Here is a 26,380-nt window from a genome sequence, read left to right as displayed (position 1 = left end):
GTGTGCATATACATATATTCGATACATATGACGAGAAAATTGAACTTTTAAGCTTTATTCATAACGTTTCCTTTTAACTTCGTCCGACATGGTAAGTCAAATATGATCTCATTGGAGTCAAAGATAGGAAGTCGTTTATCGCAAATCAAACGTTACAACGGAACATCGTAAGTTTATGTCAAATACTGATATTTGCCGATTTAACTAACCGATATTTAGGGAAAATTTCAAAGAGTTTCAGATACGTCCGTACTGTAGACTCACAATATTATTTAAACCAAGTATAACTAAGTAAGTAAAGTTAAACTAAGCAGCTATAGAACTCTAACCTCTAGGTTTACAAAACAGTAATGACGATCGAGTTTATTATCTTGGTTATTATGTAGCTAAGGCGATAAAATGTTCTATGGAACTTAGCAACGAAACGTGATCTTATCGACGAATGATAAAAACAATGGTATATACGTAATACTTACAAATTCGGTTTACGAAATAATTTGTATATGTTATAGACGATTAGTTGAGCGATTAGGGAAAAACGATCCATCCGATAAATATACGTACACTGAGTTTTCGAGATCTCGAGCGTAATATTAGTTTTATTATAATGACAAAAAAGAATAAATACGGATTTTTCGATGGAACGTTTATCTAAAGGTGCATGTATTTTTAAATTACCATTAAATTACAGTACACATATATGTATGTATGTATGTATGTATGTATCAATATAGTATATTCGACGTAAATATGCAACATGCTCAAACATTTAAATACATTAGATATTATTTTTCCCAGACATTCACCCAACTCTATCGAGTAGTGATAATTTAGGAAGTTTCCTAAATTATCACAGTTGTAGGATTAATTAAACAATGAATTTGAATTAGATTCGAATAGATTAGTAAAATAATAATAGATAGGTATATTTTCCATATATTCCACATACTTCAAACATTTAAACGTAATCTGAAAACGCCCAAGTATCTGAGAATGCAAAGCACAAATTAAAGTCGTCTCGATCACAGTTGAAGTAATATCATTAGCGAAATTTTACGAGTTACGCGTTATAAATTATTAACCAGTTAGCTGTGGCGATCTCTTTGAAAATTTTGAAAAGTATGTACTTAAAATGAGTCGCAAAAAGTAAACGATGACGAGTATACTCGTTAAACACACAGTAGTACATGTGGCTGTTGATGGATGATAAATGAAATGACCGTTTTATTTTTGAATTTTATTACTGCAGTTTACTGCAATTACCGAATTGCAATTTATATAGCAAATTGTAACTACTTTTTAAGCACAAATATACTCGTCAAAAACAGCTACCTGATTAAGAATCGTCCGTTATTGCATTTGAAACGTTAGAGTCTATAATCCAGCATCGTAACGATAATCTGATAGAATAGATAATTTGATAGAATAAAATTAATTCTCATCCTGTATGTACGCGAATCTCTTCACATTCTTTGATCAACATTTTCATCATTCGTATTACTATTATTATATTGATTATTATTTCATTATATCTTGTTATTTAGCTACGCGCATGCCACAGATTAGGATAGATTAGATTAGATGCTTCTACAATACAGATTCAGATTTTGCTTAGATTCCTTTGAGTGTCTCATTTATCCTACCTTCGATTTTTTAGATAAGATTTATCGATTCTCTGTAGCTTTTTATTTTTTTGTCAAGCTCTCTATCGTAAACGTTTTTTTTTTTTTTTTTTTTTTCTCAAAATGAACTAATACGAGCGAGGAAGAATAGAAAAGGCTGTGATGGAATTGAGAAGCATAGGTAAAGAAGGATCAAGTTTGAAGCGGTTAAGACCTAGCACGACGATACGTATAATAAGCGTTAGAAATGGTCCTGCTGAATATGAAGGTTTATTAATGCAGCGTAGTGGACAATTGACCGCGTTTAATTAAATACCTTTGTTGCAGAGATCGGTCGAGTAGAAAGAAAGTTTTTTTTATCTTGAAACTGGTTCCACTTGCAGCTTGATACGACTGATATTCTACGAAATCTACACACGTACGCACTAAATGTTGCTTCTATATAGATTTTTAGATTTATCTCAAATTTTCTCAATGTAATCATGTTCGTCGTTGGTCTCGCGTTACAGCGCTCGCTGAAATCTCAATATGTTTCATACAATTCACATATACGACACTTTCACAAGCCACACTGTACACTAGATCGCGATCTTGCAGGTATATGAAATTTTGATCGATTAATCGTCTCCTCGACACATAAAACTAATAACGTCGCGTTCCCTATAAAACCAACGTATGTCCTAAAAATTATGAATGACTCTAATACATATATATACTTGATACGTATATATGTATGCGTATAATACGTATACTATACAGGGTGTTCTGTTAGGTGTCTTCGAATTGAGGATCACTGCTCGTCTCACTGCCTAGGCTGGCCATTTTTCGTTCGTGTAAGGAAGTTTGCTCGCGTGCAGGGGTATTTTAATCGAACTTTAATCGTCGATAACTAAAAAACAACACCGAAAATGCGATCTTTTCATTCTTGATTTTCGTCTTATTTCGGCTTCAAGAATCACCCCCCAAAATTTCCTGACCCCTGCAGCTGGATACCCTGTACAGATACGAACATAATCCATTTCATTAGAAGATAAAAATGCCTTTCGACAAACTGATACGTATAAGTTATTAAGTCGAACGATAGCGATACGTAGCTTCATGGAACAGGAAATTTCGTCACACATACACATACACGTACACGTACACGTGCACGTACACGTATGCACAGGCTGGCAATTCTTCACCGGTTCGTTCTCATATGGAGGAACCGAGATACCGAGATACCGAAATAGAAGTTAACACAAAGATAAGTAGAACGTTTCTTAAGTACATACAAATGTACTGCATCCGTATGCACATATGCTCAGCCTTAAATTATAAAGTCTACACCTTGATAGCGCAATTCCTTTTATCACTTCTCTCGGTGGAACAAAAACATCTGTGAAAATATCTCGAAACTCGGAGAATTGCAACGTTTCCAAGTAACGTAGTTTTCGAGTTACATATGTACATATGATACTTCTGTATATACAAAAGTATCCCATTGCTCGGCCTCCTTCCAGCTAAATGTTTCAAGCTGATTGCGAATTGGCTCAGTAGTAATATTAATCCGGCGATATAGTAACATAAGCTTATCAATGTCGATATAAACAATGCTGACCGACAGAACGACCGAATTAACCAGTTAACTGCATTTGAAGGGTATACACGACGAGGAAAAAATTTTCTTCGCTGCGTTTGACGAGTATACGCGTTGTCGCTTGTATTTATTTACGTACTCTCATGACCTAAATCCATGAGGGTTAATATTACTGTTAACTACCAACCAAACTAGTTAATAATAATAATAATAATAGTAATAATAATAATAATAATAATAATAATAAATAAGGTATAGGATAGAGTTGTTCAAAATGTTAAACGATAAAGCTTTGTCACATATCTGAAAATCATCGAAATCGCAATATAAAATACTACGACTACTTGTAAATTGTCAAACGATTCACCTAACGTGCCCAAAGTAATTGGTAATTAGTAATTGCATCAGGCATAAACATAAGTGGCAGAAACTATATTACCGACATTCTTGATATTTTCTATTTAATAATATTTGTTATTTGCATATGTTACGCTCCTTCTCGAATATCTGGCAAAATTTCTGTGAACGTTGACACGTTCTCGCATAGCTCTGTATTTAAGCGAGACTGGTGAAATTGGAAAATGTATAAATAAATGTATGCATGTGCACCATACGTAGGCAGAACAGCGTGCGGTATTAATCGACTGTGCGCGATAAAACGTATCTGCTACGTGCATATCCGAGCAATTGTTTCGAATATATAGATCGTATCGGTATTTACTCGAGATAATAGGAAAAACACTCGACTTTGGTTCTTTCTTTTGAGTTTTCGTAGCTTACAGCTGCTGCGATCTCGTGATAAAGCGAGGAAAAAAAAAGAAGACAACAATGATGGCAACAATTATATAGAATAAAAAAAAAGATAAACACCGCCGATCGTGCTCCACTTACAATTAGATAAGCACGCAATCAAGAACACACAGATGCTACAAAATACGTGTACACCTCGAAAACTAAACGCTTGTAGGTAAACGGTCGTACGATAATACGTATGCCGTGTGTAAATCCGTAGTCTTCTATCGTTGAATAATCGTTCTGTTACATCTAATGGACAAATATTTAACGATACCAAATACTTGTTATGTTGTTAGGCGAAATAAGTTGAAAAAGAAATGGCACGTACACAGCTGACTTACTTATTTTAAATAATTATCATTTCAAAGTCTGACTATCGTATAAGAATCGCGACCGAGTTTCCGCTATCTTCGGAAAATATTGATATGATCAAATACAGGGATAAATTTTGTCGATTTTCATCGTTTCGCCTTGTGGACGTTGCGTAATCGTAAATCATCCGAGATATAAATTTACGCAAAAACAATGGAGTTTCTGAATCGATAAAATTTTTGATAGGATCTATCTGACCGGATAACGTCGATCGCATAAGTTGTTTAAAAACGACAGATGGAACGAAAGACAAGAACCGAGGGAAAAATAATAGAAGAAGCAACGAGAGCGTTAGTGGTTAATTTCATTAAACGAAATGCGGTGTTTGATAGTGAAAATATTAAATCCTTGTTTACCGACGTACGATAAAGGTAAGCTAGAGACAACGAAAGGCTCGCGAAAGGCAAATTCAGAAACAACGAAAAGTTAAAGGAGAACCGTTTGATTTAAGGGGGAACCTTATTTATTCGTGTTCGTCGCGTTGATGGCTAATTGAAACTTTGGTAACGCGACGAACAACCATAAACTGATCGAGGGCGGAGTGTGCAAAGCGGGGCTTAAACGCGATCATTGCGTGCGAAAACGTGTTTGAGCGTCAGTTAGTCAATTAGCAATTAACAGAACGAGCGTACGTTTCCTATAAACTGTGGGAGAACATCAGGGCTTGGATTCTTAAGCATTAACGTTTCTAGTTATCTAAGAAACCAAAAATCCATTAACAATTCCTGTTACATTCGATGGTCTCGTCGTCTCGTTTTCGTTCGTTAATTTCTGATTTCTACCGATTAACCGTTCAGACACGGAACGGTTACGACACGGCTCGTGACAAATATTCTCGTACAGTGAGAAATAAGATGGAACTGTTCATATAAAAAGCAAGGCAAGAAAACGGTTCGTCGCTTCTACGATAGATAATACAAAATTGCCAAAATTGTGTCAATAAATGTTGCTCGAAAAATTAATATTTTGGAGGTTAGGAAGAATTGTTTGTTTCTGTTGACACGATTGAGATTGCGGTTGCGGTTGCTGTTCCTTCGCTTGCTCTATCTATGTGTTTCACTGGTATTTTCTATCGAGACGAATAGTCCGTTGCTTGCACAGCGATATGTACAATTCCACTGAAAGAGAACTCCTTTTTGGTCGTTTGTGTTCGTTTCATTTTCATCGCAACCCGGGAACCCTACGAAACCCCTTTTTCTTTCGTTTCACCCTGTATAGCGGATGCGAAAATAAAAAATATAGATGAAAAATACAGATGTCTATAAAAAGAGAATACAATGTATACATTCGGTATACGGAAAAAGAAATCCTGACACGCTATGGATTGATATTTATACCGGAATTGCTTTAATCTTTTATTTTTCCATGAGGAAAAGCAATTAATCTTCCTTTTCGATCGATTCAATGATACGCGCGAACAAGATGTTTCCCGATCGAACGACACGACGAACCCATCGTTGTTGGTTTACGAACAAATACCCGAAACTCGATCTTGCGACACAGTGCAAGCATCGACCGTAACGTAACGTAGCGAGCCAATTAAACGAAAATTGAACGAACAACGTGGATTCGTGGAACACGCGCAATGATATTCTCATGGAGAACGAGATCCAATTTAGCGGAAACTATTACGTGGTGGGACAAGCGGAAAGAGAAAAACAGACGTAGATTCCACACGCATCCTACCTGAGGCACTAATTAACCGCTGCTAATCGAGACGATTCAGCTCGAAATATTCCATTATTAAAGACGTGGCTGTATCGTTTGTTTAGTTCGAATTGCCACTTGCAATCTTACAAAATGTAAATGCTCCCTGTTTAGCCGACGTCACGAAGCAGAGAAAGAGGGGAATATTCGTGTTTGAGATCGATTCAAAGTATAAGTACCTGCATATACGCACGAAATTACTCGTGAAAGGACCGTGCGTCTTTATTCGTTAACACGTTCCATACCTCGTAAATCAGACGCGAGTACCTAGCAAAGGCAAAAATTGCGCCTGCGTACATACACGTACGTAGAAATTTTCAATAATACCTAAAAGCATAGTTCGTACGTTGTTTCACGAGCCATTATACGTTTTTCGATTCGCCGTTAGAATTCGTTAGCTAGTGACAAATATATACATAAGTATGCAAACATCATGGTCCATTTATCATTTTCCATGACAATATACATGAATTTGACCAAGTTGAAGAAGAACTCCTACTGTACCTACGCATGCAAACGAATACTTTAGCATTTTTCATTTCTGTTTGATATATCTCAAACACATTTTTTGAACAGAATATCCATCGCGTTACATAATTTCTATGAACGCATCCATAATTGTAGAATCGTGCAAGTCGGAAGAATTGTATCTAATTACATAACGAAGTTGCCAACATTACGGACAAAAGTTTTTATGGAGCAGGTCAATTTTTATTGAATGATAACCGCTTCTTGTAACATCGATTCCACCCTGTTACGCGTATTCTCCTTTATGATACACACCCTCCTGTTATGGCACGACGAATTAATAAATAGTGCAAGCAGCTGACATTTAGCATTTGAGTATCACTGCTTGCATTAGCAATATTATCGTATGTCCAAACACGTAATTTCTCCGCGCTTTTGAAACATCCTTCTTAAACTTAATTTATAATTCGAGTTTTTTCAAACTGCGTAAACTAATGGCAAATTAATAATTACATACTGCACGTAGGTAGTAGGTTTCTCCCACGGTTGATCGCTGATCTATAAATCTCATGTAGCCAACGAAAACACTAGTTTCCATATTAATTGCTTTGTATCTCTCGAAACAACAGATCTTCTCATGGGTTTAAAATAAATACTTTGTCGAGTGATAAAATAGTTTTACGAGGTTTACGATTGAAAGCACCAGTTTTATTTTTGTATATCGCCTTTCGAAAAGCAATTTAAATATCGCGTTCCGATATTTCCGTTAGATATATTACACGTAACTGCGATGATAGTAAATTGTAAGGAATGAAATCATTGCAGATAAATTTTGTCCGTAGTTTTCCAATTAAAATACATCTTGTCTTGATAATAGTCAAGTGTGCGGATACTTTTGCACGACAGTGTACGTATAAAAGAAGATTATCGTATCGAGACTTGGGAGCAATTGCTTGCTATTCTTCCTTTGTCCGATCAAACAACTTCGACGTAACTTTTTTACTCAATGTCAATCATCTTACGAAACCTCTGACTGTCGTATGAAAGTTACAAAGTGAGGAACATATGTACACAAGTGACAGCGATTTTTAAATTCGATATACTTGTCACGATCGGAATAACTGTTACTCGTATCAACACTATTCTTTCGTTCGATAATTTTCCCATTAAATACGTGTTTTCCTTGCTCCGCTAGTCACTTAAAATTATTATTGACGTTCGTTGTACAGACTAATAACATGTAACATCAAGTGAAAGCAACGTTCCTGACAGTTAATATTTGATCTTAGTTATCTCTTGACAAAATGACAAATTTTCAAAAAGTATTTTTAAAAGGTTTACATCACCAAAAACGTTTCCATTTTTCAACCGTTTCATACGAGAATACCAGTAGGTTTTAGGCGAGCGACGTAAAATAAAAGTCGGAAGACGAACATAAATGGACCTATCGCATTTTTTCTCTGTCTTTTTACGATAAGGAATTTCTTTAAGCGTTACGTTGAACCAGTTAGCTATTGCGACCTCCTCGAAAACTTAGAGAAGTTTTCTATTTCTAAAATGTGGCGGGAAAAGCGAACGATGACGAGTATACTCGTCAAGCACAGAATACGCGTGGCGTACGTTATAACACGGAATTAAGCTGCAACGAAATCACCGGTCTTATTTCTTAATTTTATTACCGACAGGACTCGTCGTAACAGAAAATGTTGTCGTTTCTTCATGACGAGTATACTCGTCAACAACAGCTAAGGTTTAAACGTTAATCAAATTGACCGCGGTAAAAGTAAAATGTAACTCGAACAAAGGACGAAAGAAATGAAATACAAAGCTGGTTGCGACTATCGCGTTTACTCACCCGCCGAATGATGTGGCGCAGGTATTCAAAAAACAGATTCAACGAATACAGCGATGTATAGCGTTTTCTACGAATGCAGTGGATCGAAACAACCACACGACCGGAAAAAGATGAAACGCGAAAGGAAGAAACAGAAGAAGGAGAGAGAGAAAGAAATAGGGAGAGAGAGTGAGGAAGGGAGAGAGGAAAGAGTGAATTACATAACAAAAGAGCGATCCAACGATTTGACTTGATTCCACACAATACCGGACCGACTAGCGCGCACTCACCGACTCACTTTACTGAATCTAATTCAACACTCGACCCAATGTCCCACCTCCGTATGTTTCGTATGTGGTGGGGTGGCACGATAAAGGAACAGACCTCGTGATGAGTCCGTTCATTGTATATAATCGTACACCGTAAAGATACATTTATTCAAATCAATTTGCTGTGTCAGGTACCACAGGCTCGTTCGTCGACAACGTCTGTTCCGATTCACCGGCGCTCTAAAATCGATCTCGAATTTCGAGATCGTTTTCGTGGTTACGAAGATAGTATGATAACGTTCGAATTATTTGCAAAAGGTAGCTATCGATCGGTTACGAGTCAAACGTTAATATAGTAAAAATGTTAATACAGATATTATGACAATATTATGGATAATAAAAGACAGCCGAATGTTGAAAGTTTAGCGTATTACGTGGAAGCTTTCATGTTTCAACTATAATAACAGTCTCATGTTACAAAGAATCATGTATAAAGTAAGTCTTGAAAAATGATAAATGGCAGGTTATTAGGTACTAGCACGAATAACGTTATTCAAATACTATAAAGAAGATTAGCTGAATTTTAGATTTTATTACTGTAAAGTATAATATAGTATAGACCAGGTATTATACATGAAATTTAATAAAATTTAGTATTTGTGAAAAGATTTGCTCTACTATTCTACTCTAGATAAGGTGCGACTGAAACACAATCGTATCAGATTATTGTATCCGATAAAAAGATTAACATGATTATGAAATATTCAATAAATTCAGGTGATTCGCAGAAGTTATCGGCGGAATAGAAATGGCAGACGAAACGATTTCGCTAGGAAACCGTGTGGCATTGCCCTTTTAAAAGAACGTACGTAAGAAAGAATTTACATAAATACACGTAGCCTAATCGGTAGAGATACAGGTCGGTATCTCGTGCAAGTTGGGATGATATCGTAACTCGTAACTGTAACTGCAATCCACAAGTACAACTACACGATGAAACGGGGCACAATGAAATTACATTTGATCGGTGGAGAATCGTAAACGCAGGAAGAGATGCGCAATGCGCACGGATGTGAGGAAGATTACAGCAACTCGACGCAACGCAACGTACACATAAAATTTTAAAACATAATCAAAGTCACAAGGACGATCCACTCGTCGACGACGAATCAACCCGATTTGGCCGTAACATTTCAACAAATATCACAATGATTCGAATTAAGGAGGCAAATTAGCGTTAAGTTGTTTGCCTCCTGCGACTGTTCTCTGTTCTCTTAATTGCTAGACCTAAATAGAACCTACTTTTTCTTTTATTAATTTAATCTCTGCTAATCGAAGAAGTCGAATTTGCTACGTCGCTACGATTTCCAATTTTTCTGATATAATAAGTTCGATATCTTTTAAAACGATTATACGCTTTACCGGTGACCTCCGATTTTCACTATTCCATCGCAGTCTTTTATTTTCTAAAAGCTTTATTTTATCGGACAAGCGCGAGAAAATCATATCTTTTTTACCTAAGAACGCGTCAAAGTTTTAATTCTTTCCTTTTTTTGCAAAAAAAGAAAAACAAAAGGCTCGAGTTAAACAGCGAAAATTGAGGTTAGGTTGAGGTTAGGTTGGCGTTAGGTAAATAACTGACAAATCTGCGATATTCTCTAAGGGATGAATGCTATTGATCTTGAGTAGTTCTATTAGTTTAACTTAATTTGTAGTAGTCTGTGTAACAAATGTCATTAATATTCATTAAACGATCAAAAGGCTATCAAAAGCACATATTTAATGGCAAAATCAAATGAACGAATAGATTACACATGAAATTGCTCGATAACGTATCAAATTTCGAAATTCTTCTTCTACTATACGAAAGATTGAAAATATGACTAATTATGCTTTCTACTTGTGGCCTTTGTTTATGATTCGATTAAAATCGATTTTACTGAATTTCACTGAATTTCCCTTTATTCGGCATTAATTCTATGATTATGAAAATTTCCATTCAACAGTTTCGCCTTACGTTCGTTGAAATCACTGCAACAAGAAACTAATGATTTCTAGAAAAATTGCTATTTTTTATTCGTAGTTGATCGTTTTTCCATTCTTTCTTTCAACTTGAGTTCTGTCCGATCCTACGGACAAGTGCATTTGGAGACCTCATTTCTACATGAAAAACACCAAGCCAAAGTTTAAACAGTAATGTCATTGCAGCCCATTTTCTCATTCCTGGGTCGTATTTTAAGATAATTCTTCTGAACGTTGTCATGTAACAGCTGCATTAAAAGTAATCGTATAATTTCGGTAATGAACTGGATACAAATCTTCGTTAATCTTCAGATATACCTACATATATACATACAGATAAGATAACACCTGTTGACAAATCGTCAAAAATTTATTAATTTCGAGTGAATGTTTTCGAAAAGCAAGGAAATTCGACCAATGGTAAAAGAAGCGCGTAATTAAATCGTGCGATTAAAGTTGAATAAAATTGCCATTTCGCAATTTGCTGCTTTCTTATTTGTCGAGACAATGGTACGTCTACTGCCACGAGATAAGAAAAATGATAACGGATATCTTCTTTTAGACTTATTGCACACACTTTAAATCAATGTTTCCTTGTCCGGTGATTGTTTAATACGTGTAGCAAATGATTGCATGATCCTTGCACTAGAAAATCTAGTAAAGGACATTTCCTAAGTAAACGTAATTTCAGGCTAAGGCTTATCAACGGAATTCCATTCGTTTTTATCTTTCACTCGAGAAACTTTCAAGTATCCACGTTGTGCTTATTTTCACAACAACAAATAAGCGTAAATATAAAAATTGCGAGATTTCCCTTTACAATAAGTTAAGTTTAATATATGTTAGTATATGTATGTGTCGATAGTATCGTAGATGTTTAATATGTAAGTATTAAGTATACAGTAATTTAGTTAAATTACTATTATATACTTTGCATACTTATATACTTTATACTACATATTATTATACTTTGTTCAAATGTACAATAGCTTAATATATGTCAGTAGACATATGTATCGATAGTATCGGAAATGTTTAATATGTAAGTATTAAGTATACAATAATTTTCATTTCGCTGTAAAGGAAATTCATCGATACAGATGAGAGTATTATCGAATTGAATCTTATTCGTTGACAGATTTCTTCTTTTTGTTTATTTCAATTAGATAACGTCGCATCAACCGTTTGTATGGTTTATTAGCAACCAAGGGCCAAAATTTACAGTTTGCCGTACAGTTTGGTATGTTTTACACTTTGACAGCGTAGTAGGTTTTGGGTCGGATCATTGTCCTTTAAATTGTCTTTCAAGGTGAGTCTCATACCTTCTATTTTATTTTTGTCTATTCAAGATGCATCTCCCGTGATCAACGATGATAATGCGTGCTTCACTGCCACGGTCAGGTGAACTTTGCACAGTTCGCAGATTGGCGCTTTTTCTTTCTTTTCCTTCGTCGAGGAGATATTGGCGAGTGAATTACGTGCGAGTTATTACAATTTTCGATCATCTCGTCTTGCTGGAATACAAGCAATGATCTTCTTTGAAAATGTTTTCGTTTTTTATTATTGCTTGTCGTGGTTTGGACGAAGATTGTCATCCATTTTATTCCAATTGCCTTTTGTTGTCTCTGTTTTCAGTTAAGAAGCGTATAATTTCTGAGAGCAAGCTGTTGCTGCAGTGGTCGGCAGTTGATGAATCGCGGTGGCTGTTGTTGCTTTGACCGCTTTATCCGCTCTTTCGTTCTCAGCGATGCCAAACGTGGGAGGATTGACCCAGACCACTGTAATCGAGTTGTTTCTTTGAATTGATTTGGCGTAGGATATTTGACATTTTTGCACGATCGGCTCATTTTCCCACTGGTTCTCGATCGATGTCGTGACATTTTTACATTTACGGGAAATAACGACATTTTTGTTTTGGCCGGTAGTGATCGTAGCAGTGATCTCAACGTATTTTCATGTTTTAACGCGTTAAATTGGTAAAAAAGGATAGATTCTTTTTGATGAAGTCCACTCTTTTCGACTGTTGATCACTGACGACCGCATATCCAGAATCGTTTAATGCCTGATATTATACATATGACATATACATGTACATACATCTGCATGTGATTTGCGACTGTTTCTTTTAGCTGTTCAAACTGTGTAAAACTACTGGGTCGGTTTTCTTTCTGTGACTGTGCTTGAGTAGAGCGGTATTGATTTCAATTTTCGGAATAGACCACGGATGGATACTGCGAATTTATCTCTTCTTTGTCGATTAGGTTTCCATATCGAGTTTATTCAGTTGTTTATGCTGCGATAAAATGTCAGAGTTCGCTGTACAAGTTTGCAATTGTTCCGTTTGAAGATGTTGTGGAACACATGGGGTTTTGCAGGATGGAGACGATTCTGATCTGCTCTGATCTGTTCTGATCTCAGGCTAATTTGGTAGTTACGTATTTTCTTCTGATCTGTGGTGATAGTTCTGATGTCTTCGCTGAGAATGCCATTGATTAGACTGAAACGGAAGACACCTACTGTTATTCTCAGTCTATTGTGTACAGAGCCAAATGTTCGCCGCTATTGTTTCAAGTATATCAAGTCTTTGATTGTTATCGTATTTCAGTTTGTTCAATAATAGCTTGATGGAGACTATTTCCTTTAGAGTGCTTGTCGTTGTCGTGAAGAATCAATTCTATGCTTGTAGATTGTCGATTATTGCTAAAGATAATTATTTCTTTTTATTAATATTAACCTTACCAGGCACGGCCAAATGACCGGTTTCAAAATTTAATTTATAATTGTACATTCAATGTTATTTCTCTTGTTCATCCAACATTATGTTAATTCTTATATTATCTGATTAATCAATTTCCCAATTTTTGTTGATTATAATAATTTGTTGATTAACATAGGAATTTACATAAAGTTGGATGAACGAAAGAAATAGCGATGAACGTACAATTTTAAATTAAATTTTGAAACTGGTCATTTGATCAAACCTGGTAAGGTTATATTCTTATACTATCTGATTAATCAATTTTTCAATTTTTGTTAATATAAGAATTTCTATAAAGTTAGTTGAACAAAAGAAATAACGATTTTGTCAATTTTAATTTATGTACAATTTTAAATTAAATTTTGAACCTAATAAGGTTAGTGTTAAAGGTAATAAAGCGAATGATTCCTGCATTTCCAGCGTTTCTAGTGTTTCTAGTATTTGTCTAGTGTTTTATTGTACTCGTATCTGGATGGTACAGAGATTTCCCCTTTTACATATTACAGTTAGATCATCGGCAAATAATAGTGCTTTGACCGGGTTTGTTATGTTCAATACGTCGTTTATAGCGACCAGTAATAGGAATACGTTTTCTAAGACCATTGTGGAGAAAGGAATGTATTATTAACTGTAACTAGAAAGGTTCTAATAGATAGGAAAGTAACAATAAAATTAAAGATGTTTCTTTCGTAGCTGTGTTTCTGCAGGTTTCTGGAGTTTCAGTTTCTCTAATCCGTATCGTAGACTTCTCCTACATCTAGACATACGACAGTCGCGTATTGTTTGCTGACGAATACGTCGCATGTGTACATATGTTCATCTCCAAGTTTATTAGATGAGCATGCGTGGAGTGCAACTGTTGGAAGCCACTTTGGTGTTTATCCTACTATTATATAGTAAGTATGTCTACTATGTAGTAACTGCAGCTTTTTTATGATATTCACTTAATGTTTAACAAAAATCATTCAAAGCAATCATAAATAAATGTAGAACAGAAAAAATAAAATAAATAGATGAATCTACTTCCTACAATTAGATCAGAGTACACAAGTACAAAACTTCCTATGAAAACCGCTAGATGGCACATTGTTCTCGCAACTACATTTACCAGCCTGCATTATATGAGATCACCGCAAAGCAGATACTCTATCCTTGTTTTTGGGGAGCAAAGTATTCAATGATCGTTTAGTGAGGATACTGTTGCTAAAGCCCATTGTGAAATAAAACCCGCATCCACGCATTATGTCGTGAGATGCAATTTTTGCCGGCCTCTTTACTTCACAAGAGGCTTTAATAAATAAATGTGAAATTTATAAATGCAATTTAATATATTTTACAGCAAATTATATTAAAGCTCGGTTTATATATATATATACGTGTTGTTGTACATTATCTAAATTTTCAATGAGTAAATAGATACCATATAATGATTATCGATAGTAAGATATACACGAAATGTTAATTATAGGCATCAGCCATTAATTGTATCGATAGCAAGCATCGATATCTACTTAATATTGAAACAAAAATATCGATACAAGTAGTAGGTGTTTGTATCGAATATTTTATTAACGAGGAATGACATTATTAGCAACAATATCTCAATAAAGACGAAAATATAACCTTAAATTATTTAGACTTGCCTGTGAATTAAGAATATTACGATCAAAGTCACTTCTCTCTATTTACATGTACAATGGTATCTTACTTTCTTCATTGCGATGTATCATATTCATTGATTCACTGATTCACTGATTCACTAATGTATCATATATCACCATTGATCATCTTTATACACATACATACTGGATTCTTTATACGACTTGGCTGTGCTTGTCAAAGCTATGCAATGTGCATAGACATGCGACTTACCCAGAGTACGCTCGCTGTGTTGATTATACACTTTCGGTACTCGCTTCATTCGATACGAGTACCTTTTCCTTCAATACTAAGTGGGCATGGTATCGCAATCGAAAGTATCAATACTAAAAATATTCGGTATGGAAATGAAAGTTCGAATATGTACTCGTATTTACTTGCACTGGAACATCCCTAGTTATTTACAATTTCATTAATAAACAATTAAATCAGGAAATGATAATGTAAACAATTTAACCAGCGAATAAATAAATAAATCAATGTATAAATTAGTAATTAAAAATATTCAATCCAGATTGTAAATAAGTTTAGAGGTGTAATTATTTTCCTGTTATTTATTAATCAATGTTAGAGCTATTTCGAGAAATAACATGTCCCACGAGAATAACAACAGTTCATTGTAATTTAAGAAGAACGGAACGAAAAAATGGAAACAGCAATCTGTTGACACTTGACATATACGAAAAGGAGCTTGCTAATATTTTCTCTAATAAGATTTTTTCTCCAGCAAATCATTATTTTTATCACGATTCAAACGATACGTGAACACATTGTCCGTAACGAAGTTGAATACCATCCATCTCATCGAGAATATCGTGTAACGCAACTCTAACTGTTGGAATAGGTAAGTAAACGCCAAATGTGGGCCACGGAACCAGTCCTTCGTCTGCGGTTTTAATTGGTAATACCATGCGCTTATTACACTGCTGTTCATAAGTAGTAAGTATGTCGATGATACACGAATGTAATTAAAGTACACGGATCGATGACAAATTAACATTACGATTACGAAGGGAAATTTCATGGATTAACTTTAATCCGTCTAGATTTTACAAATTTATAAAATTTAAAGGAAGTGAATAACATTACGATGAATTACCACTTAATCATTAACGCATTGATCAAGAACTATATGCTATGGATCTAAATTTATACTACGGTCGAGGTAGAATTTATCAGGAAGATTTTTTGGCTCAAAATACGACGAAATCAAGAGTAACGTGTGAAGCTTGTCACATTCCACTTATAGTCGAGCATACGTATAATTATCGACTGCAGAAAATACAGAAATCAGAGAAGGATATGTATGTATGTACTATGTACCAAGGAGTAAGAGGCAACATAGACACGAAGGGATTGTAAGGGAATGTAAACGTAATGCAAACGAAGCAGTAGAATGCCTCAAACGAGGAAATCGGGTAAACAGAAACTACCGTACTAAAGATATCGATAATAATCATAAGCAGTTGATGCGACATTAAATTTACACAAAATTGAATTTACAATTAGAATAATCCCTTTTAAGCCTGGATTTTGCATGTTTAAGATAACTATTCACGCTGTATACTCATTTTTTACTAACTATATATGAATCTATTTGCAATAAATATTTTGTAGTTTCTAGGTATATATATATATTTTAGATTGGTTTCAAATTTTACCAATATAATTTACGATATTCGTGTCTCGTTAAAGTGTTAACAAAATTTCAAAAAGTTTCCTGTAATCTATAACAAATATAATATATGTATCGATAAAAGTTTTCTATGTTCTATCTCATTATTGCTTTTAACTATTTTCGTGAGTTTACACTGAGTCACTGTAATTTTATATTTCATTGGTACTCAGCTTTTGAGTGCATTTTGTTTCGAATGTTATCTATCGTTAAACAAAAATATGTCTCGTTCGATCAAAGGATTTTGAAAAGTTGTTACGTTCTTCTCCAAATCGAGTAATAGTTGTAAGAGTCGAATAATAGTTGTAAGAGACACGTACGCTGAATTGAGCAAGCGAGTTATTGGCGAACAACCTACGCCGACTACTCGCACGAAATACTTAAGTAGCAGGAGCCTTGGACGACAATCAACAGCTGAGTGACTTCAATAATCGTACAGACCATCTGTCCGAGTGTAACACACATATGTATGTTAGGGAATGTGTGACAAGTTACGAGACTCTTGTGAAATCGTATCTACAAAATCTGGAAATGCGCACCCGATCCTCATTCCTTTGAAATTCCATCGTCTTCGCTCTAGTATTTTAATCTAATTATTATTGGGAAACGGTATTAATCGTAACTTTTTGATAACAACAATCGTAACAATTTGATAGTTTGTATTTAAAATTATTTAATAGCTTGTCCAAAATTCTATGAAATTCTATATGAATCTTTGTTGATTCAGTTACCTCTTTACGATCTCTTTGAAAGCTTGTTGAATGTAAGCAATGACGAGTTTACTCGTCAAACGCAGAGTGCATGTTGCTGTTATGATATAGAATTAAGTTGTAACGAAAGGACTATTTTATTTTTTTATTTTAATACTGACAGGACTCATTGTAACACAAAATATTGCCATTTCTTCAGAACGAGTATACTCGTCAAGAACAGCTAAATGGTTAACAATGGAAAATTTATCTTTTTATACCATTTTCTTGCCTTCTAACAGATAAAGTTACAGAAGCATATATTTTAGCATTACAGAGTAATCAAAGCTAAGGAAAATCTTTTACAAAAGAACTTAAAAAATTTCAATTTCGAATACCTAGCACTCTGCCAATTATTTTGCTTCGTATGATTTTAGATATTTCTTGGGTTATTCTGTCGCAAAGAAGGTTTCTAGAAGATCTGTAGATTTCTCAAGAAATTGGAAATTGTATCTATTGATACAGCAATTACACTACTACATTTCAATTCTCACTGTATCTGCCTGCCTGCCATAATGTTTGTCGTAAATATGGCAAAGATTTCCGACATGTTACACGAAATAGATTTATAATAGGTGTATTTGAGATATAGCTAAGAATATTCCATTATATAACAAATTAACATTGTCGAAGTTTACTTGACAAGACAGACATGATATTTTATAATTACAGAAATAATCAATCGGGAAAGAAACGAACGATAAAAATCTATATTTTTAAAACTTCATTAGTGAAAAATATAGCGATATTAGACATATATTTTCTAGACTTCTGATTTATTGACAGAAGCTTTAGCAGCCTGTCCTTGTAGCTAAAACCCTTATCGTTCTTCGCGTGCCATGGGAGTGTCATTGGCCCCGTACAGTCGTGTGCACGCGAACCTCGGACAATACAGAGCGTCGTTGGGCCTCTTGTCGCCACACTGAGAAACTATATTACACTCGTGGCTCTACAGTCTGTCCAACGAGAAAAGGCGTTTAAACATAAACACAAGTAAACGTAAGCAAACATAAAGTAGCGTTTCACCGTGGCAGCCAATGCGTTTCCTTATCTTTACTACCTCGTCTCATTGGACAAGCTATAGAACCGCGCTAGTCCTTACCGTACCAGCCACCAATCACCACTCAAAACTGCTATAAGCGAACCTAACACTGATGACTGATGACCGATGATTTACGGTTCCGGTGACCGGCAATACGATAATCTTAGAGATGAATCTCCTTTACAGAGGATTCGATTTCAAGTATTTAGGGCTTATCTCACGCGTCGAGGAATTATTTTCCTGTTTCCTCGTTAATATCATGTTATTCACGTTCTATCCGACTGTGAAATGTAAACATATCGTAAACGATACCTTAACATCATTTTTCAAGGAAATCGCTCACGACCTTATTGCCTATGACCTATAGTTCCTTTGTCATGTTCGGTCCTCGTGACGAGTACAATGCGATGCAAGTAAAAAAATGTTTAACCGTAAATATAGAGGTTAATTTTGCGGCAATTGTTTTTAAGCAGATCTGTACCGATTCAGCGGCGTAGAATCACGTGCTGTGGTGGTCGTATCTCAGAAGTGACACGACTCGAACAAGTTTTTTCAAGGAGAGTGAACTATATGCAAGCTTACAAAAAATTATTTACCGAACACATGACGTTAACGGAAAAGAAAATAGACCATAGGAAACAATGATCAAATACCGTTTTTTTATAATTTTTCATTCTTAGCCCTTCTTCGACGGTTTTCAGATCTTTCTAACAAACCCGAAATTGAATTATTTGAGTTGTAATACTTTTGATGGATGTAGATGTGCGATACGTGTAACGAGTTCAATTAATTATCCGAAATTGTATAGGAACACGCAGCGCAAATTTTTCAAAAGTGATATGTTTACATAAATGTACACATAGAATTAGAATATACAAATCTCGGATATGTTAATTTTTGTTAATTGGCATGTGAACGAATGGAATTACTTTAATCTACTCTAATAGTTAATTATCAGGGCCTTGAATTTTAAACTATGTAAAATTTTCAAACATAACACGTAACGATGTATTTAAGGAAAACTACTTCAATGTATGTACCTGCAATTAGTCACCATTGCATTTAAATTCATTAACGATCTAATACTGACAAGTACGAACGCTTCAATGTCAGAACGCTATTAAACATCCTACAGCAAAATTATATTGTTGCATCATCAGACTCCTGATTAAGTAACTGCAATGCAAGCAGGACATTGGAACAAAACGCTTTCGGAATAAATTTTACACCCAGCGTCTCTCAAGCGATCAATTATACCTACGACTTATTATATAACATAGCACGGGCGTAAAATATAACAGTTTTATCGTTAATCTATACACTAATATTTTTACAATAAATTTACTAATTTCTAATAACATAGCGTAATATGTAAGATAAATATATAAGATAATATAATACAGCATAAAGCTTAACACAAATTGTGTCTATCTTACTACTTAATAATATCTCAACTTATTTCACAGTAGCGTTATCTGCGCGTTACGGACGCGCCGCGAGAAGGCCAAATAATTATCTCAGCCATTGATTTTTCCTTCTCATGTGAGTTGAAAATGATTTGTCGGAGATGCGTTAGGTTGAGTTATATAAAAGTACGGACGCCGTGAGGCGTCCGTTTATGCCAGAACGAAATGAAATCGTAACGTAAATTGAACTGAAGCTTTCTGCCAATATCACGGAAACTAAGGCCGGCCGACGGTAACATGCATAGGAGAAGGTTATTCAGAACGTTGACCTCGACAACATATTTCAGAATCATTGAAATCGGTGAAGTGGTCCGCTTTGTAAATAATTACCATTATATTATTTTATCTAACGTATTTGAACAGAAATAGTATTCATAAAGAATCACGTTAGAATTTTATGTAAATTTTATTTGTTTTCTTTTTACCTTGCATATTTATATTCTAACTATTTTATACATTATTCAGGTATTAAATTACGATTAATGATATGATATTAAATACCAGATTACGTAAAACGTTTGTTCGTCTTTCGGTGTTACATTTTCAGGAATGTTATAGAAACTTTACTTATGTTGGCTCCAGTGAAGAAACATATAGGTTACTGATATATGGATTGAAAATTTCATCCTGATCGATTGATGCAGAAAGGAGAGGCAGGCATCAGAAGAGGAAAAATTCTTTAAATTTATTATTAAAGTTATACATATATTATATATATTATATTCAACCGTTTGTAGTTTGAGCATGTATAATATATACATATAACTGACATAAATCTACAAAAGATACTTTTTAAATTTTTGTTACAGGTTCTGATACAAAAAAAAAAAACGTTATAAAAGAGATATTTCTACCAAAACCACTCAAAATGACTGGTCTTTAAAAAATAACTAACAATAGAATATTTTTATATTTATTGATTTATTACTTTCTTACAAAAGGAATTCCATGTTATCCAGTACATTTTTGGTATTACTAACCCATCTAGGACCATGACCCCTAAATGAGGATTAGCACATTTGTGAAATTGTAAGATCAGTCACTTTGACTGGTGTGGTAGTTCTAGTATTAGTATCATGATCGACCCGGAATTTTCCTAATAATTGACACCATCATATCGAATGATACGCGGTAAAAATTCTACAAATGTGTGGGAAGTTATACAAAACAAGGAAACTGATTGATTCGGATTCGGTAAACAGATTGTAGGACCATTTTACAGTTTACCAAGTACAGTTTACAAAATTACAATACAAAATTATTTTCATTTTGAATAAATAAAAAAAAATTTTTTCATTATATTATTCCTTTAGTTATCGCTGCAATTTTATAAATATTATTAAAATACTGCTTATACTCTGTACTAGAATCAAATGATCAACTTTCAAAAGAAGAATTTTCCAGATGCCTCTCTAGATGAAACGAAAGCTCGATCAAGAACATATACTGTGTTAAATAATGAATAATAAAATTTCATCTAGTTGCAAATATTTCTATAAATATCGTCGATTCGAAAACTTGTTAAATACAATACATATATATATTGTACATTCTAATTATCAATCGATATGCTATGTAATTATTTGCTTCGTAACACATGCGATGGGTAAAGATACTGCTTTACAATCATTCTCCAAATAACGTCAATAAATAGAGTTACGTACGCGTAAGAATTTGTAAGAGAAGAAGGAACGGAACAATCATTATCAATCACGTATTCCTGGCAACGCAAGCGTGTAATTTTATCTTCAGCGAGGAAAAATCTAGCGGAGCCCTCGAAACGTAAAGGAAAATATACTTCTTATGCAGCGTGTCCGAGTTCTGCCTCCAAAAAATATTTTCACAGAGTATATTTAGATATCCCCCATTGTGTGCGAGTACATTAATCTGACGTGTACGTGCGAAACAGCAACGTGCCATAAACTTGCAACCTACTTGGAAACAACGCAACGTCTGGCCTCTTTTCTTTCTATATGGTGTAAAACCAGCTAAAAGTTTTAGAGTTTTCAAGGAAAAAACCTGTTCAACGAGCAACTAAACTGTGCAGACCACCTGAATTTTCAAGTATAAATATTTACGATGAACGATTTTTAACTTTTTTCTAGACTCTACATCGTTTTTAATCCAATCGAGTTTTTCTATGACGACAAAAATTTTTGTTTAGAAGAAATCTTTTCAATTGGCTCCGATGTTGTATAATATACCATAGTAAGGATTAGAGCTACACAAATTATCACAAATGGATACAATACTAGAAGCAGTCGATAACATACCAACGAAAGAAATAACAAAATATAGGGTGAAGTGAAAGTTGTTCATACAACCGGAAAGGAGATAATTTTCTGTGGAGAAATGAGTAGAAAATTTTAATGTAACGTTTGTTTATTCGAGGTTTCGTTTTCGAGAGAATAATAATACAAGTTGCTGTACAAAAAAATAGAAAATAAAATTTCACAAAAATTTACGTACACTTGTTATACCATCCAAGAATTCATAAAAAAACATAGATAACCATAATATCGTACTAATGTTTTCCCATTTTTTTGGTATCGTCGAAATCAAAATTTTCGTAATTTCTAATGTAACTATGTTTCAAAACTTTTGTCAATTTAATACTTAATATTTGTTTAATTTCTTCTGAAAATATACTGATCCGGTCTTTGCCCAGGACCTCACACGTATACATAATCTTTTCTTTTTTCTTTTAATAATACGGTTAACTATTCCGTGAATTTCTATCGGTCCGTGGAACAACACCGATTACCACACAGACGCATACAGCGAAGTCGAGACTCGTGAATCGTAAAGCTTCTGACTTCTGACTTCGGCCACACGTCGAAAAGAGAAAGACATTGCTTGGAGGGGGGATCGTATTGCCTCGTTATATACATATATCGTGGCAGTGATTATAAACAAAATACGATCGCAGCTAACAAGGTCGCTGTTGCGTGTTGCGTTGCGAATATCCCTAAACTGTGGTTCGTATTTTCGACTCCTGCTCAACCCCCTTGCTTATGGCCATATCCTGGTGCTTCATACTTTAAAGATATGCTCCCAAAGAACTGCTTGAAACAATGAAAAAAGCCCCATCGAAATCGGACAATCGACAAAACTATAACATAAAAACGCTTATCGTAGACTATCTTCTAAAGAAATCTACATACATGTATGGTGTTTTTAAAACTTCGCATGCTCAACAATTCTTCCATACGCATCGTTCTGATACATACATGTATATATACGTCTTTAACGGTTTTGAGCAGCGTAAGCCAAGAAAGCTTTCGGACAACCGTTTTTTCTTACGTTAGACTTACTTCACTAAAATTCTCGCTAAAATCTCCGCTTCCTCTTGTCATAGATTAATCTTTCGCACAGTTAAACCTTACTCGATATCACGAGCAACGCTTTTTAAGATTAGCTCGAACACACACACACACACACACACATTTTATATGCACATACTATGCGCAGATATAGATACCGAGTAAGTTCAAAGTCACTTTATGCTGACGTGTACTTAATTATGACACGATCTTTTGATAATGTTGTGTTTTTCAGTTCTTTTGGACAAACCGAATATATGTAAATATAAAGTTCAGCCTCCAGATTGTATATAGGGTTTCATAACTGACGAAGCGACGAATCCCCTTTGTATCTTTTTCTTTGTTGAGAGAAGCACACATTTTTATTTATTAGAAACCGTTTAATTTGTTATCATAACATAACATTTTATATATTTTACCAAATTACGCAAACATTCTCACATCACAGGTATTCGTATTTGATTTATCGTTATACCTATGCCTACAACATCTTCATTTTTAAGATCGTCAGGTATTATCTATATATATTAGGTCTTGCCAAAAGTTCCTTTCGTTTTATAAGAAAATAATAAATACACAAAATTTTGTTCCAATAGAACATGTTCTGATCATACATAATTCAATAAAATAATATAAAACAAAAAATGTTGTGCATCTATTATTTCCTTATAAAAGGAAAAAAACTTTTGGAACAACCTAATATTATTAAACAATAAATATCTGGGTAATGCGCCGTTGGAATGATTGGACTTTTTGGTGCGAGCTTTTTCTGGTAATGTAATTTTATTTGACAATTTATTGTCCATATGTTCGATTTTAAAAATAATCACTTACTAGTTGAACAAATCAATAGAGCCTATAACGTATGTAATCTCAAACGCGCTAGAGGAAAAGGCGTACCGTCGAACAGTCGTCCTAAACGTACTACAAGTTTCCGTCTCAAAGTCTGCCATCCCTGTCTATCTTAGAAAATTTAAATAATTCTAGTACTTTCTAGTACTTTTTACTTTTGAAATCGCATTTAAGTAATAGACGATTTTACATATGCCACGAACATGACTATAAGCTATCGAAATCTTATCCCATCATATCTGAAGTGTCACGAGGTTATTTGAGCTAATGTTGTATATTGTACATTGTACACGCTGTACACGCGGATTTACCTATACAAAGAAATATCACGGTAGCCACGATCGCCAATGATATAGCGATACTCGCAATTAATCGAGATCCCAAGGTAGCATCTAAAATGTTTGAGAAAGGAATTAGAGACATACACAAGGCTGACTGAATACGTGGCGAATATAAGCCAATGAAACAAACTCTGTGCACATCACTTTTGCTAGAAGAGAAGGGAACTGTCCTAGTGTCAAGTTGTATGGCCAACTTTTGCCATTTGTAGAGTCCGGTATGTACCTTGGAATGCATTTGAACAAAAGGTTAATGTAATGAGAAGAGCATATAAAAACCAAGAGGGAAGAGCTGCATATCAAACTACGTAAAATTTACTTATTTATTCGTAGGAAAACTCAACTATCACTATACGACAAATTAAATATCTACAAAGTTATCCTGAAGTCAGTGCGGAATTACAGAATTCAGCTATGTACTGAACTGCCAGTAATTCAAATTCGAAAATTCTAGATTCTAATATAGATTCAATAAAGATTCCAAACCAAACTCGTTGTCAGATTAATGCTTGACGTTGTCTGGTGCGTCACAAATGCAGCCATCCATAGAAACCTAGAATTACTAAACAGTTATTGAAGAAATCCAGTGATACAGTATTAACTATGACATAGACCGAATCGCGTGTGGATAAAATTTTATGAGAGTAAGAAAAGCGAAACATAACGAACACGCGAACGAAACGAGTTTTTTATCAGAACTTAATTTTCTATTCGATGTCATGCAAGATAAAGCAACATCTTCGCCTATTGACATTCTACGTATCTATAGTATAAAGATATTCAAGTAATCTAGTTTTACTGTCTATTGTTTAAAATTTAAATACGACATGCAAGATTATATAAAATATCTAAAATGCAAAACTCCTTATCATTGTTGTATATGTAATCGTTAATATTCGTAGATTGTGATGTATTGGCGCCACCTGGTGGTCGTGTACGGTGTATATTATACGTGCACGAGGCGATGGAATACAAGAATGTTTTCCGTTGCAACAAGTTTCCGCGTACAATGCGAAGAGCGCGCGTTCAGTTAGCTAATCTATAAGTTGTAATTACATATACGATATTAAATTGTAAAACATATATATATATATATATATATATATGTACATACATATTACCGAGTGCTACTATACTATGTACAACTACTGTAATACGTAACCAAAGATTATATATAAATATACAAATACATATAGGGTATCAAGTGTATGGTGGTCAAAGAACAAGGCGGCGATTCTACGTGTGAAAATAAAATGTAGAATAAAATTCGCATCGGAAGACGAAATACATCGCATTGTCTAAAAATGTCTCAATGTTCATACGAGGCTTTGGACGAGATAGCTCGTGTGTGCCTTTTTATTAGAATGCGAGATATCTCCAGCTATGATTTGCATAAAAATCAATTCGTAAGACCTTGCGTTTGTGAATGTGAAGAAGATTAGGAATGTTAAACAATGTACAAAAAAACATTATTTTGTCGTATCTGATTACCATTTATCCTTTTTCCAACTTACTCACATATATTTCTTTTTATAACTAATTTCATTTTTATGCAATACACAGTTTTACATATTCCGTAAGAAAGCCTTAAATGGAAAAACTTTATCCTACATTTTTGGCTTATTTTTGTACGTATCGATCATCCACTAGTCACTTGTCCACTTTATGCGGAACATCCTGACACGTATAATATATCACACGGATGAAATACCGCTTAACCTCTTAGTTTTTTTTTTTTTTTTCAGTAGTGTTTATAAAAATATAAATTTACATAAATATCCACAGTTTAATTATCAGATTTTCGCCACTCTAGTAAAATTCGATAGCAGCATAAAATACAAGGTATTAAT

General features: G+C 34.4%; 1 protein-coding gene and 1 non-coding gene across 4 annotated transcripts in view; one reads left to right on the top strand and one right to left on the bottom strand.

The window, feature by feature from the left end:
* Window positions 1-26,380, bottom strand: part of Vha100-2 (V-type ATPase subunit a family protein Vha100-2) — a 51,698-nt gene that overhangs the window by 19,935 nt on the left and 5,383 nt on the right. The window contains exon 1 of one of the 3 annotated variants that reach the window (XM_072014597.1): window positions 8,399-8,690. The exons of 1 other annotated variant lie outside the window; for it this stretch is intronic. The gene's annotated coding sequence lies outside the window, so the exon portion shown is untranslated. Of the gene's footprint in view, window positions 1-8,398; window positions 8,691-26,380 lie in introns of those variants that run through there. One more of the 3 variants, XM_072014614.1, reaches the window with a different exon arrangement.
* Window positions 14,572-14,695, top strand: LOC139998304 (U4atac minor spliceosomal RNA). Its single transcript, XR_011803248.1, has one exon. It is a non-coding gene; the product is annotated as a U4atac minor spliceosomal RNA (small nuclear RNA).

The sequence above is a fragment of the Bombus fervidus genome, chromosome 2, assembly GCF_041682495.2.
Source record: "Bombus fervidus isolate BK054 chromosome 2, iyBomFerv1, whole genome shotgun sequence".
Taxonomy (NCBI): domain Eukaryota; kingdom Metazoa; phylum Arthropoda; class Insecta; order Hymenoptera; family Apidae; genus Bombus; species Bombus fervidus.
Note: the sequence above shows the minus strand (reverse complement) of the source record. Positions and strands in the feature narration are given on the sequence as shown.